We start from the raw sequence: 18,876 nt of genomic DNA, 5'->3' as shown, positions 1-18,876 counted from the left end.
CATTGCAAAGGAGTATTGTTAGAGCACAATTCACACACATAAGGTTGTGCATTCACGAGTTCAAAATTGCTTCGTTCTGCCATCTACATCACACTTGACTTCTTCAGCGAATGAAAGAAAGAGAGAGAAAAACAAGAGCTAAAAGAAAATGACGTAAAAATTGCCTTTAAAATAATGTTTACATGCGCAATGCGCCACCTTCTAAATTTCCATCATGTTGTTAGAGTACTCCAACATGAAGAAAATGGAACAAGCAATCCAACAATTTTTGCAGGGAAAGATTATTTTTGGAACACTCCCATACTCCTAAAGGAGTATTCCTTACACTATTTATGGAGTACTCGCGTTTTTTTGAAGGGTTGTTACCACGTGATCGAAAAGCTAAAACCTGACGCTCTGTTACTTCGTTATTTTGTTCTACAATTAATTTCGCTACTACGTCTTTCGGATCAGTGAATGCCGTTGAGGCTAAAATGGTTTTGACTAAATTGGATTTTCCGTTTAAACGTCACACGTTAACAGTTTGATCGACTGCCATTTCATGAGTTTTCGCTTGAGTGATCCCTTCAATAATAAGAGACCGCTCAAGTGAGTCAGGTAACTCTTCAACTTTTTTGGCAAAATCTGTATAATTGTTGTTGTTAACGTGCAACGCTGCAATTTTCCCTGCTACAACTTTTGAGTTTTCTGGTTTTATTCTATTACGTAGAGCTACTTTAATTTCGTTAACTGACGTTACTTGCGTCGGTATTGCTTCACGGGCTTTACCCTCCAGTTTTGTGATTTTAAGAAAGCTATAAAAGCACCAGTTAAATTTACATCAGCGAACTCTTAAATTAATTCGATTTTGTCTATAAAGGTTTCACGTGCTAGAGGATCACCGCTGTAGTTTTCTCTAATAGAATTTGCACACATGTTAATGAAAGTTTTCTTTTCCTCAGGTGTTGCCATGATTTGTTCGTTAAGATCTGAAGCTGAATTAGAAGAAGGTGAGGCAACGTTTGTACTAATTGGATCGTTAAGATCTGGGTTAGCGTTAGAAGAACGGGTAACTAAGTTTGTACTATTTGAGTCGTTAAGCTCTGATTTTAAAGTAGAAGAAGTTGAAGTTAATTTTGTACTATTTGAATCGTTAAGATTTGAAGCTAAATTAGAAGTTAAATTTTTACTGGAAGAATCTTCGAAGCCTGGGAAATCTGTTGACAAAAATAATCTATTTTCCTGGTTTATGACTTCTTCGGTCGAAGATGAAGTTAAACTTTCGTAGCTTGAGGCTGATTTATCGGAATCGGATTCTGAGTCTGAAGTTTTTTGCACTTGCTGACCAAGGTACATATGTAGTTATCAGAATAGCAAAAAGAATTCAGTTCAAACTATGAAATTAATGAAGCACTTGCTTGAATGTCTGAATTTATATTTGAAGCTGAAGTGTTGAGGAAAAAGAGAAAAAAAAAATTTATAAAAGGGAACTGATTTACAGATGAATAGTCGCTAAAGAAATATTAAACAATTTATTGGAAGAATTAATTGAAACTGCATTATACTTGTATGAAAAATACGTAAAAAGTAATTGAATTTAAAATGGCTCAAAAGTATGTAAGTAGGAATTGGTAAAAATCCCAAAATGTGGTAATCACGGACGCACCGCTTTATTCAAAAAAATTTAATTTGGTTTTTGAGGGAACTACTGCATATATCAAAAAAAATCTTAGTTGGTTTTTCACGGAACCACCGCACATGCCAAAAAAGTGTTAATTGGTTTTTAACGGAACCACCGCATATATCAAAAAAAGTTAATTGGTTTTTAACAAACCACCGTTTATAAAAAAAATTCAATTGGTTTTTCACAAACCACCGTTATATGAAAAATCTAAAATTTATATGAAATGCGAAATTTTTTTTAACAAACCACCCTTTTTAAAAAAAAATGCAATTGGTTTTTCACAAACCACCGTTATATGAAAAATCCAAAATTTATATGAAATGCGAAATTATTTTAATTGAAATGCGAAGGCACCGAATTTAATAAAAAAATTAACTTAAAAAAAAAATGTTAAATACATATATACTTATTGTACTGCTTCGCTGCTGCTAGAATGATGGCTGCCCCTGATGTCGCCAATGCTACTCCTGCCGGAGTTGTTTCTGCTGCCGAAGTCGCTGCCGGTGTTGTTGCTGCTGCTGATGTTGCTGCTGGCGGTGGTACAGTTGCTGATACCGTTGTCTGAGTGGCGTCGGTTTTTGGATGCCGTTATGGATGCCGATGAGTTTAATAATTTGTATTATTTTGTAAATTTTTTAGATATTCGAATTTTAGTTTTTTTTATTATTTCCGTAGTATTTAGTTTTAGTACAGTTTTATTTTTCCCATTATGTATTGTTGTATTAATATGTTTGAAAAATCTTTTATCTCCGCTTTTTCTTAAAAATTTTATTTAATTAGAAAAACTTTATTATCTCTGCATAGTATTATGACTTTTGTAGGAAACCGCATTTGTTAGAAAAAATTTGTATTATCTCTCCATAGTATTATTACTTTTTGAAAATTGTTTTTAATTAGAATTATTATCTCCGCATAGTATTATTAAAGTTCTTGTAAAAAATTACATTTAATTAGAGTTCTTGTAGAAACGCTTTAGTTAGAAAAATTTTTTATTATCACTGCGTAGTATTTTAGGTTTTTTGAAGCAAACTGAATTTTGTTAGAAAAATTTTATTGCCTTATTATTGTAATTATTATCTCCGCACTTGATTATTTTAATTAATTTAGCTTGAAAACTTGTTTTTATTGAAAAGTTTAAGTCTTTTTATTACAAAAATTGTCTTTAAGCCACAAGCACAGGTTTTTATTGAACATTTTTTTTTTTTGTAGTCTTTATATTACCAAATTATTGTAACGAATTAAGTGCAATTCCCCTTATTTGCAATCTTCTGCTAACGTTCGAATCACTAAACTGTTGATTAAATAACACCACTATTCAATAATGCAAAATGGCCTTTATTAAAGTACTTTTCAAAAATAACACTGCTACTGCTCGACAGATCGAATGCTTAAATCAAACTGATTCTCGCGCCTGTACTGTGGCGGCATTTTATACTTTGTGATTTCTCGTTTGCATAGTTCTAGGCTCTTCCAGAATTTACTTAGTTACTGCTATATAATATACCTAAAGATGTACGTGTATAACTCTCAGATGCGCGTGTATTTGTGAGCGACACTTCTACGATTATAATTGCATACTTTTGGAGTATCTCTGATAAGATATCTGCCTGTGTTTGTGCCTTGCTTCTCCGCTGCGTGTACGTACATATGTGTAGACATAATGATTGAATTATTGATGTGCATCCAAGTCACTACTTAGCATCGGCTTAGAGACGATAGTATCCCTTAGTACTGCTAATATTCGTTACACTGCCCTCCACCTAAGTCTGATCGACCCGATCAGACAAATCTCTCGATTTAAACGCTGCCAGCCTTTCCAAATTAACCACTTTCATTTTGGTTCGTGGTTTGTCAATGGTTTTTATGCGGTACACTACATCGTTGATCCGTTTTACAACTTTGTATGAGCCTTCCCAATTACACTGCAATTTCGGAGACAAACCTTTTTTCGTTGTGGGTTGTATAACAGCAACAAATCTCCTTCCTGAAAACCTTCCGAATTAATTGCTTTATCGTATCTGGCTTTCATCTTGTCACTCATAATCTTTGCTCGTTGCCTTACCAGATCGTGTATCTCTCTCAGCTCTTCTTCCAAGACACCAGTGGATTTCTTGACATTTATCTCCGCATCAGCTTCTATTCCATACTTCAAATCAGCTGGCAGTCGAACACCATTGCCAAAAATTACCTTTGCGGGAGTTTGGCCCGTTGTCTCATGCACTGCCGATCGGTAAGCCATCAAGAATAATGATATGTGTGTATCCCATTCCTTATGGTACTTGTCTACTACTAAGTGTTTCTCCAATGTTTTATTGAAACGATCCACCATACCATGGGACTGGGGATGTAATGCAGTTGTCCGTGTTTTTCGAATGCTCAACTTCTTACACATTTCTTGGAACACAGCTGATTCAAAATTCCTGCCTTGGTCAGAATGTAACTCCATTGGTACACCATACCTTGCAACCCAATCGTTTATAACCACTTCTGCTACTGTTTCCCCTTCTTGGTTTGGGATTGGGTATACCTCTGGCCATTTACTGAAATAATCCATAACCACCAGCACGTATTTGTTTCCGCGGTTGCTAGTAGGAAATGTACCTACGACATCCATGGCGATCCTTTCAAATGTTGCACAAGAAATATGCTGCTTCATCTGGCCATGACTTTGTGTTTTGAGCCCTTTCGCTCTGTTGCAAACCTCGTAGTTGGCAATCCACTCGGTGAACGACTGACGGTAACCAACCCAATAGAATCTCTGCTTAATTTTCTGGAGCGTCTTCGTGATTCCAAGATGACCTCCACTTGGACCATTATGCAGCTCGCTGAGCACATAAGGAATCCTCTTTCTGGGAACAACTATCAGTATCTTCTTGCATTGACCATCCTCACTATCCCATACTCGATGAAGGCAACCGGATATCAATTCTAAACTGTTCCACTGTGCCTAATATGACTTCGCAATGGGACTCTCTGCTGACAACTCTTCTCTGTTTGGTCTTTCGTTTCGTTCGAGCCCAAATCTGTATCTTCTAGCTGACACTTTCTTAGTTGTTCCTTGTTCCATTCATCCGTACACGCTATAGTCATTAGCCGGACAGCTATAATGTCTTCTTTAGCCTCGGCCTTTGAACAGTGCTCGCATTCCAAACTACATGGTCTTCGTGACATTGCATCAGCATTTCCATGGGTACTACTTTTTCGAAGCTGAATGGAAAAGTTATAGCTTTGTAGTCGCTCTATCCACCATGCCAATTGTCCTTACGGATTGCGGAACTGCAAAGCCATTTCAACGCTGCGTGATCTGTCCTGAAACGTCCGTTTGCCGTAGAGATATTTGGGAAAATGTTTAATGCACTCTACCAATGCCAACAGCTCTCTCCGAGTAACGCAGTAGTTCCTTTCAGGTTTTTCAATAGAATGGCTGTAATATGCAACTACCTTCTCCTGTCCATCGACCAGTTGTGATAAAACGCCTCCTATAGCATATCCACTCGCATCTGTATCTAGAATAAATGTTGCTCCTGGAATCGGATATACTAACATTGGAGCAGTGCACAAACGCACCTTCAATGTTTGGAAAACCACTTATCGCTCCCTCTTTCATTTAAAAGCTCTATTTTTTCTTGTAAGCTCATGGAGGCTATGGGCTACGCTGGAAAAATTTGGTACAAATCGGCGGTAATATGTGCGCAGCCCAAGGAAACTTCTCAATTCATGTAGGTTCTGTGGTCTTGGCCAATCCTTTACAGCCTCCATCTTTTCGTTCGCAGTGCAGATGCCCTCTGTCGTTACCTTGTGACCCAAATAATTTACTTCCTTTTTAAACAGCGCACACTTTTTGGGACTTAACTTCAGACCAGCGCCAGCTATTCTCTGGAAAACTTCCTCCAAGTTCTTAAGATGTTCATCATAGTTCTTGCCCAATACGATAATGTCGTCCAGGTACACTAAGCATGTTTTCCAATATAGTCCTTTCAGTACCTGGTCCATAAGTCTCTCAAAAGTAGCTGGTGCATTACAAAGTCCAAAAGGCATCACTGTAAATTGCCAAAGACCATCACGGACACTGAAGGCAGTTTTCTCTTTATATTCCTCCTTCACTTCAACTTGCCAGTAGCCGCTTTTCAAGTCCAGTGTGGAAAACCATTTCGTACCAGATAGCGAGTCCAGGGTGTCGTCAATTCTTGGCAATGGGTAGCTATCCTTTTTCGTAACGTCATTCAACTTCCGGTAGTCCACTCAAAACATCATTTTCCATCCTTCTTCTTTACAAGTACTACCGGTGAGCTCCATGGACTAGCTTATGGTTTGATGACGCTGCTGTCGCTCATTTCTTGTATGATTTGACTCACAACTTCCCGCTTCGCCAGTGGAACAATACGTGGAGCTTGACGGGTCGGCCTCGCATCTCGGTGTCAATTTGATGTTTCACAACGTTAGTGTGGCCTGGGTTGAAACCATCCTGGTCAAATATGTTCGCGTACTTTAGGAGCAGTTGTTTTACCTTACTCTGATAGGCTTCCTCTAACCCCTGCATCCATGCCGTGATGTCACTTGAAAGATCAGTATTACTAGATGAAACGTGTTCCTGGAGCTGTTCACAGTTAGTAACTACTTCAGCCTCTTGGCATGTTCCCACCTTCAGTGCTGATTTGTTTGCTGCCTTCACAACCCACAATTTGTTTGTCCCACAATCTCCTTCAACCTTTGCCAGATGACTGCTTCGGATTTTGGTGGTATTTGCTGACTCTCTTCCACTCGTTTACTGCTGTAGCCTCTCTCGTAGCCGAAATTAAGTAGCACATCCATTGTCTTATATCGCATCGTCTTGCTTTGCATATCGATGTTGATGCGTTGGTCGATTAAGAAGTCCACTCCAATTATGATTTCATCAACAATCTCTGCCACTATGAAATTGTGTAGTACCGTAACGTTCCCAATTTGCTACTTCACATGCTACTTCTCCAATTACCTGGGTGTCCTCTCCCGTGGCTGTACGTAATATCGCTCCAAGCAATGGTCTTATTATAGGGTATTCCATTGCGAGAGCCAGCTGTCGCCCCTTGCGGCTGACTCGCTTTAGTTTAACGATTGAGTAGATTTGGAGATTTGCTCATCTCCTTCAGCTCTGCGTTTACGGCCACCCACATTGTTCCTTAGTCAGTGCATGGAATACCGTTTCAGCAAATGTTGGCTTTGGGATCGCATGTGTAGCACGTTTCGTTTCTACGTCCCGTATGCCATTTATAAAACTCAGATTTTTTACCCTTTCGGTGTACTCCACGGGTGCGTTCGCATTTCCCAAATGAGACAATCTTTCAACATCCGAAGCAAACTCTCATTAGGTTTTTGGTAATGATTTTGCAACTCAATTTGGTATATCTGTTTTCTGTGCTCGATTCCATAACGTCTCCCGATAGCGCCCATCAATGCTTCATTGTTTTTCCGCTCTCCTTCGGGATTAGTCTGTAGGATCTCGGCTGCTGACACCTTTAATGCTACGAATAGAGCGGCAACTTTATCTTCAGCATTCCAGTTGTTCACTGCTGCAGTCTTCTCAAACTGTAGCTTAAAGACCTGGAAAGGAATAGAGCCGTCAAAGGATGTTGTTCTTACCTTTGGATTACTCGCTGAAACTGCTAGCCGATTTAGTTGCAACTGCTCCATACAACCATTTAAATCATCGATTTCTGCCTGAAATTGAGCGATTTTTGCATCCTGCGCTTCCAGCTTTGATGTTACCCTTGCTTCCTGTGTTTCTAACTGCAAAGACATTTGTGCCACCTGCAATGATAAGCGCTCCTCTTGTTCTTCCATCTTGGATGTTATACGGTTCTCCTGGGATTCCAATTTCGATGACATATTGGTAGATATTTGTGATGACATTTCAGACATTTGTGCCGATATTGCAGACAATATCGTGTTCAGGTCTGTGTTGGCCATTGTCTGCGGTGTTTCATTTTTCTCCTCAAATTTTGTTGTCTCATCTCCATCAAGATGAAACTCATACTCTTCCACGTCAATTCCTCCTAATTCCATTGCCTCTCGTAGTCGTACCTGAAGTTCGAGTTTAATGCCGGTTGTATTCAATCCACGGCTCTCGAACTCCTTCTTCAGTTGCTGGATCTTCAATGCACTTAACTTTGCCATGTCCTTGTTGTCCTCTAGAATTAATTCAACAATTCCTCTTCTGACACCAATTGTAACGAATTTAGTGCAATTCCCCTTATTTGCAATCTTCTGCACTAAACTGTTGAATAAATAACACCACTATTCAATAATGCAAAATGGCCTTTATTAAAGTACTTTTCAAAAATAACACTGCTACTGCTCGACAGATGGATTGCTTAAATCAAACTGATTCTTGCGCCTGTACTGTGGCGGTCTTTTATACTTTGTGATTTCTCGTTTGCATAGTTCAAGGCTCTTCCAGAATTTACTTAGTTACTGCTATATAATTATATCTACAGATGTACGTGTATAGCTCTCATATGCGCGTGTATTTGTGAGCGACACTTCCACAATTATAATTGCATACTTTTGGGAGCATCTCACATAAGATATCTGCATTTATTTGTGCGTTGCTTCTCCGCTGCGTGTACGTACATATGTGTAGACATAATGATTGAATTATTGATGTGCATCCAATTCACTGGTTAGCATCGGCATAGAGATGATAGTATCCCTTAGTGCATGCCGCTGTTGTACCACAGCTGGAAACCATCACGGTCGCTATATTGGACAACCAAAAGCACGTCTTTAATGATACCTACGATAATTGTTGCGTCGTCTTCTTGGAGGGCGCCGCCTCCACACCGTGGCTGGTTTACCTTTTCCTATGTTAGAGATCTTAGCGTGGCGGTCTTCCTTGTCACGTTTTCGTTTCAATTAAATACACCAAACCGATTGATTTTAAGTATTTGCACTTTTATTAAAGAGGGCGCTCAAGCGTCCGGAGTATTAGGTTGCCGAAAATATAATGATGGCGGTGAAACATGAAAATGCCGATGCCACTCTTGCCAATCGTCATTTTCATGTTTCACCCCACATATATCTTATTCTTTTCTACATGCCACCTTATGATAGCTGAGAATATGTTAAGATGTGTTTTTGTGTGTTTTTTTTTATGCTATTCACAATGACATATGCCATTGTGAGCAACGATGTTGCCAGATGGTATTGTGGCAAGGTGATATGGGGAATTTTACCCTTACAACAACATGTTTTAGTTGTCGGGATGTTTCAGCAATAATCTCCAATGGTGCGTGATACACGTCCTCGGGCAATACCAATGGGTTACATGGAACCAAAGCGAGTTTAGAAACGTCACTAACATATACGATATCCAAGCATTTACCAAACTTATTTAAAACACTATTTACTTGATAAATCGCCATATCTGCAAGGTCGTTTAAAAACTCATTGAAGATGTCTCTAGATGAACAGGGAACCAATAAACGGTCAATTATATTCCACGTTGCACATGAAAAGTTAGAATCGCCTTACACTATGACCAAGTCAGAAGCATTAACTAAAGAAGACACTAACCGTATAGCTGATGAATGTTTGCAGTATATCTGTATATCAGATTGCGGAGGGACGTAGCTTACAGTAATATAAGTATAACAGGTAAAATGTTTAACTCGTAAATAAAGAAATTCGATTTTATCGGCTTCAGGAATCAGAATTGTAGCGGAAAAGCTGGTATCAACAGCAATCATATCTCCTCCACCAACTTTGTCCTGAAGATCATTACTGAAAACTTCAAAGCTATTACTCAAGATTTCAGAGCTAAACACGTGCGGCTTAAGACAGATTTCAATTTGTTATGGTCCACTTGGGAGATTGACCCTTGAAACGTACCAGTTCGCTAGTGATAGGGAAAAGGTTAGGATTCACCCTCACTCATGTCTGCCTGGGGTGGTTAAAACAATTTTTTGTTAATTTCTCGCGGGTGGCATCGCCAAAGAATCCAAAGGTGTGGGAAAATTCCCAATAACGGCAACCACCATGGCGTAACTATACAAGGTGGCAGCTGCCTTGTAGTTTTTATACGATTTGGCACATCAACTTTCAGCGCAGTACGATTTTGACATTAATCTATCGGTCCACAAAAACAAAGTACATATATGGAACTTTTAATGATGGCTGCAGGAATGTCACCGCGACTACCACCTTGTATGGTTCCACTATGGCAACCACAGTTAAATCATGCGATTTAACGGCGCCGTTCCACTGCGCAGTAGCAATATTGGAATGGAATTTTTTCTTTAACGGCTGGACGGCGTGGTAGACCATTTTGAAGAGTCAAAAAGTAAAGTGCACGCGTCATTGCCGGTTGAGGTCGCGAGTTAGTAAAAAAAGAAAAAAAAAAAGAAAAGAAAAATTGCAATATATGCATACATAAAGTGTTAAACAATTAAAACTATATGGTAGATGAAGCTACTTCCCTACAAGACGGAGGTAACCAGTTCACCAACACATTCAAAGCTTTTTTCGCTCTCCACTAACACATCGACGTTTCATGCTGTCATCGAAATGACAGTTCATTAATTATTCCGGAAAACATTGAAACGCAAAAAAATATAAATTGTTTACAACGAAAAATATGTTGTGCTTTTAGTTGTGACATGTGACGGAAATTAAAAATTTTGTTACAGAGAACACCTTTTTGCGTTGGCGACCTTCGACCAAAATAACATTAAGTTAATTTGAGTTGTGACATGTGACGGAAATTAAAGATATTGCTGCAGAGACCATCTTTTTGCGTTGGCGGCCTGCGCCCAAAATAATATTAAGGGTAGCGTTTTACAAGACGGTACACCACCTAATTTAAAAATATAAAATAATAATAAAAACGGAGCTCGAGGCGCGCCTTTTGATTCCACGTTTGATAATTTTTGATAAAAATTGGGTTGTGCACCGTCTTTTAAATCGTTACCATATTAGGTTGTATAGAATCGACGGGATGGCCTACAAGGTTTTATGTCAACTAAATCGCTCCCGATATGGTCGGGCTAGTACCTTAATGGTTCCCGGAACGTACCCAATCTGCATCCGGCAAAGGACCAACAAAGTCGATAACGGGGAGTGTCCTTATCGCTACAACAACAACAACATTATTTACTTTCTGATTTTCATTCATACGTATGTGCATTTTCAAATAATAAAAAAAATGTTATATTATTCTAAAAGATAGCATCTCCGCCGGGTTGCGATTCAGCTCAGAATATGCCAAAATCAGAGGATATCTACAAAAACAAGGTACTTTACAAGCAACATGCTTTGGAATACGGTACCAAACTGGTTGGATGTGTTTCCCTAAAAAAGGGTGGAACTACGCATCTTGGTTTTCCAGTATTTGCTTCGGTAATTTATATTGATTTGTAGTGATTAAAAATTGCAATAGTAGATAATGTAATGTGAATTAAAACTGAATAAGTAGCCGGAGCAAAAAAGGCAACTGATCGGCATGCAACTGTTATTTATGTGGCGCCACCGAGAGCTGCTTCTGCTATCCTAGTAGCATTAGAAGCAGAAATTTCTTTGATTTTTTGCATCACCAAAGGTGTGCCATAACATGATAGGGTTCGCGTTAAGCACGCTCTCTTAAAGCAAAAAAAAATCGCGTCTAGTCAGGCCCGATTGTCCAGGAATCATCGCACCAGAAAGGGTAAGTGAATTGGCTACCATATTAAATACATAAGCAAAATGTATGAATTTTTTAGTGATAATTTGTCATGCTTTTGTTGATAATCAACTGAAGAATGCAAATACGACAGAGTTCGAAGTTCATGTGAAAACCAATTAATTTTTTTAATTAGCGTTTGGAGAGAAAAATACATATGTATGTATGCATAGAACTGCATAGAAGGGGAGGAAAAATTAATTATAATCAGTAGATTTGCAAGATTTTTGTCATTTTCCCTGCATCGCAGTTGTCATTACATTGCGTTAAGAGAGGACATCAACACCTTACTACCCACATCCAGTTAAAATTATTGTAAATTTTGCTCTTTTCATCACTGTTTTAAAACGTGGAAAATTATATATCGAGCATTCCATTGAGAATGGTACATTTTAGCAGACTTTCGCATTGCCGGCATTATTAATATTCAATCCCTAGAAGGTTTAATGTAGTCATATCAATAGTTCCCGAGATGGTGGGGCTAGTACCACAATGGTGCTTGTTACCGGAACGTAGATAGATAGATCATTTATTGAGGATTGCACAGTGACTTGCACATTTCCTTCACAGCACCTCATCCTGGCCGACTTCCTTGATGAACCCCAGTAGTGTTCTTTGCTTGAGGGATTAAATGTGGGAATGCTCTGGCCATGGTGAGCCCATAAACTTAGCCCTACGTCTTGAAATTGCGCCGTAATCTAGAAGGATATGGTCCACCGTCTGCTGATCTATCACATCTGTATGTGTTGTTCGATACTATACCCAGCTTTTGCATGTGACTGTTCAGTCTACAGTGTCTTGTAAGAATAGACGTTGGGGTTCTTAGGTAATCTTTTTGAGAGGCCTATTAATGCCCTATATCGAGTTGTGCTGTAACCCCCTAACAGTAACTTAGATGGACTCAGGCCTGGCATATTGCGCCAGTGTTCTCTCTTTTCCCTCCCTTCTGCTAATAAATGCCCCTGTGGGCCAAATTGCAGGAACGGCTGGGGATCGATGGGTCATGCAGTTGCTGCCTCTCTCCGTGTTGTCCGACTGCTGTTGTAGTAGTAGCAGTGCTTCGCCCCATCCAATAGGTGCGACCGATCACAAATTGTCATCAATGTCCTCTAACGGGAGTCCAAAGAAACTTTCTGTTTCAACACGGGTGGGCCATAATGAGAGGAGTGTTAGAGGCGTTGGTTCCACAATACAGTTAAAGAGATGGTTGGTGACATGTGAGGACACATTACAAGCAGGACAATGTTTTGTATGTCGGGGTTGATTCTGGATAGGTAAGAGTTTAACCTGTTACGTTATCCAGCTCGAAGTTAAGCTAGAGTGACTACTCTCGTTTCCCTAGGGAGAGTGCGTTCCTCCTCTGCTAGTTTTGTTCTTTGAGTACAGGAATCACCGGCATAGAGGTCCGACGCCTGTTTGTGGAGTTCACTGAAGACATGCTTGTGTTTTTTAGCTTCATACGGCTGTGTTCTCAGGTGCCGTATTTCATCATAATGTAATGAGGCCGTGAACAGCAAGAGCCACAAATATTTATAAAAGTTACGAGGACTCTGGATTTTGGAATCTAGCCCAGAGCAACCTGTCCGATGCAACCATCCCTTGCACGTGAAACACTGACAAGAGTATTTATTTTTTTAATTTAATTTATTTATTATTACGGCTGTTTAGGCCTAAAACTTAAACTACTAAGTACAATTCATTGTTATAATCACTTATTTCTATTGAATATGCTGTTGGAATGCCATGTGTTTCCGATCAGCATATTTACTAGCGTGACAGAGGGACGAGTCTGGGAGCCACTCATTAAAGGAAGGTTGGAAAGGACGCGTTTCCAATCCTCCAGTGCTCCCAGCTTAAGGCAACAAAATTTGGAACTTATATTTTTCAATTATATTTGTATTTTAAGCTGTCGGAATGTATTAGTCTCCGATCAACACAGCTAAACATGTCTTTCGATGTTGGAAATTGAAAATGACGTGTATCCAATCACCCCTCAACTTTTTTTTAGTAAAGACGCTGTCGGAATGCATGAAGATTCCGATCAGCACAGCTCAACATATAATGGGAGGTTGAAAAGGGCGTGTTTCCAATCCCCCCTGCTCCAACTTTTGTTTGGCCTTATTTTCGTTATTTTTGTTACACATTATATAATTTTATTGTTATATTAATGCTGTCGGAATGCGAGTGATGCCGATCAGCAACAATAAATATCATCTGGAAATACCGAATTCTGGCGGCCACCGTGGTGTGATGGTAGCGTGCTCCGCCTATCACACCGTATACCCTGGGTTCAAATCCCGGGCAAAGCAACATCAAAATTTTAGAAATAAGATTTTTCAATTAGAAGAAAATTTTTCTAAGCGGGGTCGCCCCTTGGCAGTGTTTGGCAAGCGCTCCGATTGTATTTCTGCCATGAAAAGCTCTCAGTGAAAACTCATCTGCCGTTCGGAGTCGGTATAAAACATGTAGGTCCCGTCCGGCCAATTTGTAGGGAAAAATCAAGAGGAGCACGACGCAAATTGGAAGAGAAGCTCGGCCTTAGATCCCTTCGGAGGTTATCGCGCCTTACATTTATTTTATTTTTAATATTACCATTCCCTTTTCGCGCTCCAGTATCGGATATATCATGTAAAAAATAAGAGGACAAAAACTTTATCTTATTGGAAGGGTTTTACAATGCTCCAATAAATTTTTTTTTAAAAGTATTGAAGTTATTATTACTTTTTCTGTGATTAGGAAGTTCATTGAAATATTTCAGGCCCTTATATATATGACCGTCCTAAAAAGATTCTTTTCCGGCAAACGCAGCAAACCCATTTCTCAGTACTGGGGTCAGGAGAAGGACCCGGATTGGGGATCGATACCTTCCCGGAAGAGGAGAGTATGGCGCAGACCCGCTGCAAGGATCTGCTGGGAGGATGACAATTTGTGGGAGGGACGCAATAAATTAAACACTGAGTCCGCCTGCTCATTACCCCCTACTCCCCTGTGGCCTAGGACCCAGGGCAACAGTACTACGTTGTGTGCTCCTAATTGATTTAGCTTTTATACGCACTGAAGGACCAGTGCTGACTTAATTTAGAACGCCGCAAATGCCTTTAGTGGGGCCTGACTGAGTATGGCAATTGTTTCATTGGGGTATCAGCGCTGAAGGTTCAGCTTAGCGCACTAACTTATGGCGAATACTTTCGCTCGAAAATGCTCGGATGTGCTTTTAGAGTTACTGATATTTTGGTTCTGGGTCCGAAAACTCTGGCTCCAATCCCCTCTGGCGTCTTCGAGCCATCTATGTACCATACGATCTTGAGCCTAGTAATACATTACACCCGCCTATACCTATACAGCCGTACCAAGAGACGGAGCAGCCCATTACATATTGGCACAACCGGAGCACTGCTGGACATCCATCCTATATGAAAGCTATGCATTCAAAAGTGTTTGTACCAGTGGCTGGTGCACACCGAACTGAACCAATGTATGCTATATTGAGGCCTGCACAAATACCAAACTATGTTTATGTAAATAATATTACTGCTAATGTCAACTTGCGGAACACCACACTACCTACATGGCGATGTAGCCACCGATCAGGTTGTTGTAAGAGATTAATTAAAATATGTTATTCATAAACACTGATTCTTATATTTTCATTATCATTAAATTGTAGACTAGACTCATGACGGGTATTCTTACTGGACACTGCCTTCTGGCGTCACATGCCTTTAAATTAGGCTTGGTCAGTGATAGCAGATGTAGGAAGTGCGGGTTGGAGGAAGAAACGATCGATTTCATTCTGTGCTCGTGCCTTGCGCTTGCCGGGCTAAGACTCCAGCTGACAGATGTCAGATCTAGAAGCAGCAAGTGGCTTAAGTTCTAGGAAGCCGCTAACCCGCTGGAGCCATGAGAAGCGTGAGTGCACTTTGGGTGTCCCAAGACAAGTTCCGTACCTGCTCCGAATAATTTGTAGCTATTTAAGCGACAAAGTACTCCCTTTTGATACAGATGAGGGACTAAGAAAGCACAACACTACGGGCGGTGTCCCTCAGGGATCTGTTCTAGGTCCAACTCTTTGGAATGCGATGTATGGCGGGGTGCTAGAAATCGACCTTCCCGGAGGCACGGAAATTGTCGGCTATGCAGATGATATTGTCGTAGTAGCAGTGGCCAAGAAACTTGATCTGCTCCAAGCATTATGTAATGACGCCGTGGGAGGAATAAAGGAGTGGTTGACGAACACGGGGCTGGAGATGGCTAGCAATAAGACAGAAGTGGTTCTGATGAGCTCAAAGCGGACTGTGGATGAGTTGGTCCTAACCATAGGAGATTATCAAATAAATTCAAAGCCCTCCTTGAAATATCTAGGAGTAATCATTGACTCAAAACTAACTTTTAGGGAGCACTTCAGGGCGGTGTGGGACAAAGTTTCTAGAGTTAGTGGAACCCTAACGCGAATAATGCCCAACATCGGCGGCCCAAGCGAAGCTACCCGTCAGCTTATATCCAACGTAACCAGCTCTATAATATTATATGCAGCACCAGTATGGCACAGATCTAAAATGGTCCACCAAAAAGATATACTAGCAGCCGACCGCATTACTGCTATACGAATAGCATGTGCTGTTCCGACGACGCGATCCATGTTTTATCCAGGAAAATCCCAGTAGATCTACTTTCAGGTGAAATGGCCGATCTGTATGCCATTGGATTCAGCCGACCATCTGAAGATGCTAAGAAAAGCGCAAGGTCACGAACAATAGTTAGGTGGCGAGAACGGTGGGAAGATTCGAGAAAAGAGCGCTAGACCCTCATGCTAGTCCGGAATATAGCGGAATGGTACGAGCGAAAACACGGCAAACTAAATTACCATCTCACACAGATATTGAGCGGGCACGGTGGCTTCAAGGAATATCTACATAAGCGTGGGATAGAGGAGGATCCTTTCTGTCCAAGCTGTCCGTCCGAATTGGAAAGCGCAGAACATGTAATATTTCACTGCCCTCGTTTTCACGGCGAAAGACTGTCTGTAAACAGAGTTTTTGGAGAGGAACCTTCCATTAGGAATTTAGTTCCACGAATTTGCGGACAAATAGATTGTTGGATTGCTGTGAGCAAGATGGCCTTTATAGAAATGACGAAATTGATGATGCATGCCGAAAGGGAGCGCAGAGAAATGCGCATACGAAGTAGTGGCGACTAAATCGCCTTTGAAGTTACTTTACCAGGTCCTGATTCTAGTTATCTGAAATTTCTCTTGTGCCTTTGGAAAAGAGCTATGTGTGGAGCCCTATTTATGGAACACTTTTCGGCTTATATTAAAAACTTTTAATCTATTCTTACTGATATGAGTTTCTTTTTCATTCTAGGTAATTTGATTTTGACGATGTGAGGATAGAAATATCCCAAATATTCCAGCTGTGGCTGTAAGAACATACATTTGCTCAAATTAGAAGAAAACTGCACGGTTGAGCACATCCAGTATCTACGTTTATACAAGGAGGAACACCACACTACTTTCACGGGGATGTAGCCACCGATCACGTTGTTGTAAGAGCTTATTTTAAATATGTTATTCATAAACACTGATTCTAATATTTTGTTTTGGTTTTTACTTTAGAGTCAACCTGTTATATAAGCAATGTCAGCTATGCCTGTAACTTAAGCGCCTTCAGATGTAATAGTTACCGCGGACGCGGTCACAGGAGTAGTTCACTACGTGGGGATTACACTAATCAAGGACTTTCAATATCGGAAGGATTTCCAGCACTATAACACACCAACAATATGTGCAATCACCCGAATAAATTGTACAACAAACGTTAACACCACATCATCAGCCAGCAACAACAACAACAAACGCAACAAGTTGAAACTTCTAAACAATTAATGACTAGTGAACCACCAACATATCCGCAATATGCGCAAACATCAACACCAACATGTGTCGCCTACTTTGCAACACGGTGAAGATGGCCAAGGCCATTCTGATTGTAATACTGATAAAGGCGAACCATTGGCAAATTTAAAAACTCAAACAGACCACGAAAAATGTTGATGATGGTATTAATTCTAGTACGGATAGTAAAGAATTTAAACCTAGGAAAAAGCTAAACTTGATAAAAACTTAACCGAAGATGACAATTCTAATACTAAGGAAGATGAACCTTTGATAAATATGAAGCTTAAAACAGAGTTATCAAAAAATGAAGATGATGATAATGATGTTGATGCAAAGTCCAATGTTGAAAATGATGAAAATTATGAAACAGAATCTGAAAATAGTATGAGTGTGGATTATAACCTGAAGCAAAACTGTCATATCCTGTACGACCAGAATTAGATGTTAAGAAAAGAGCCTACATAAAGAGGCTCAGTATATTTATGGAAAATTTATCATGAGACAATGCCCAATGTATGTATTTCAATTAAATTCAGCACATTGTTGGAAAAAGCATCTAAACTTTATGCATCGTGTAGAGAAACCAGAACATTTACAATTTAAATATAACGAACGTGGTGCAAAATGTAAATTTTGTGTTATTCAAGCAGCTACACCAAGCTTCAACAAATTATTGGACCATGAGATTTCTCATATGCCTAATAGTCATTATTTAAAACAGGGATGCACCTTAACGTTAAGCTAATCGTTTATCAAAAAATTTCCACCGTTTCCGTTGAAACACTTCGAAATATTATCGATAAAGAAATTATCAAGATAAATTGTATCTCGTTTTTAACCGAAACGAAAAGCTTTCGTTTACGTTAAAAACGTTAACAAAAACGTGATACTTTATGTTTGAATTGTGATGGCAATGCTATAGCCATGGTGAAGCCGTAAGGTGGTAACAACGAGGGCACATACACACACAAACTCCATGTAATTTGTTTGTGTAATTCGTTGGTGGTAATGTCAAAAATACTCTGAGAAATGTTCGTACTGTCAAAATTCATGAGAAAAGTTGCAATCAGCTTGGCGAATGCTTTCACCTTTAATGACTCCGCCATCAATCAGCTTTGCCAGCATAGTTTTAAATTAATAATCAACATAAACGATTTGATTTCGTTTTGATATGGCAGAAAACGAAACGAAATCATTTCGCTAATTTGACGTTTTTAACGTTAATAAACGAAACGAAATGACTTTGTTTCGTTTATTAACGTTAATTATCGTAACGAAATGATATCGGTTCGTTGGTTAAGCATGCCTGATTTAAAATGTAAATTATGCGATTGGAAGACGAAAATACATTCAAGTATGAATTTTTATTTACGTGTACAACACGCTGAAACAATTGATGTAACAACGAAAAGTTTAGAATTGAATGTTTGTCCATATTGTAATCACAATGGTATTTACGCAAACACTTAATACATCTTTTCTATGTTTAGAATGTGGTGAATAATTTAGAACAAATACAAGTTTACGTGTACACCACAAGATTTGAACGGAAATATCTTGAGGGTATGGTTACACCTATGTGGCATCTACAAGATATTTATAATTACTAGTATGGAATGAATCCGG

General features: G+C 39.5%; 1 long non-coding RNA gene across 1 annotated transcript; it reads left to right on the top strand.

The window, feature by feature from the left end:
• The first annotated feature begins 10,151 nt into the window (after positions 1-10,151).
• Positions 10,152-17,961, top strand: LOC137250054 (uncharacterized). The gene is made up of 4 exons (XR_010952712.1): positions 10,152-10,466; positions 10,862-11,035; positions 16,718-16,898; positions 16,969-17,961. It is a non-coding gene; the product is annotated as an uncharacterized lncRNA (long non-coding RNA).
• Positions 17,962-18,876: the final 915 nt, after the last annotated feature.

Source organism: Eurosta solidaginis, chromosome 4, assembly GCF_040869045.1.
Source record: "Eurosta solidaginis isolate ZX-2024a chromosome 4, ASM4086904v1, whole genome shotgun sequence".
In the NCBI taxonomy this organism is placed as follows: Eukaryota; Metazoa; Arthropoda; class Insecta; order Diptera; family Tephritidae; genus Eurosta; species Eurosta solidaginis.
The sequence above is the reverse complement of the archived record's forward strand: the minus strand, read 5'-3'. Positions and strand labels throughout refer to the sequence as shown.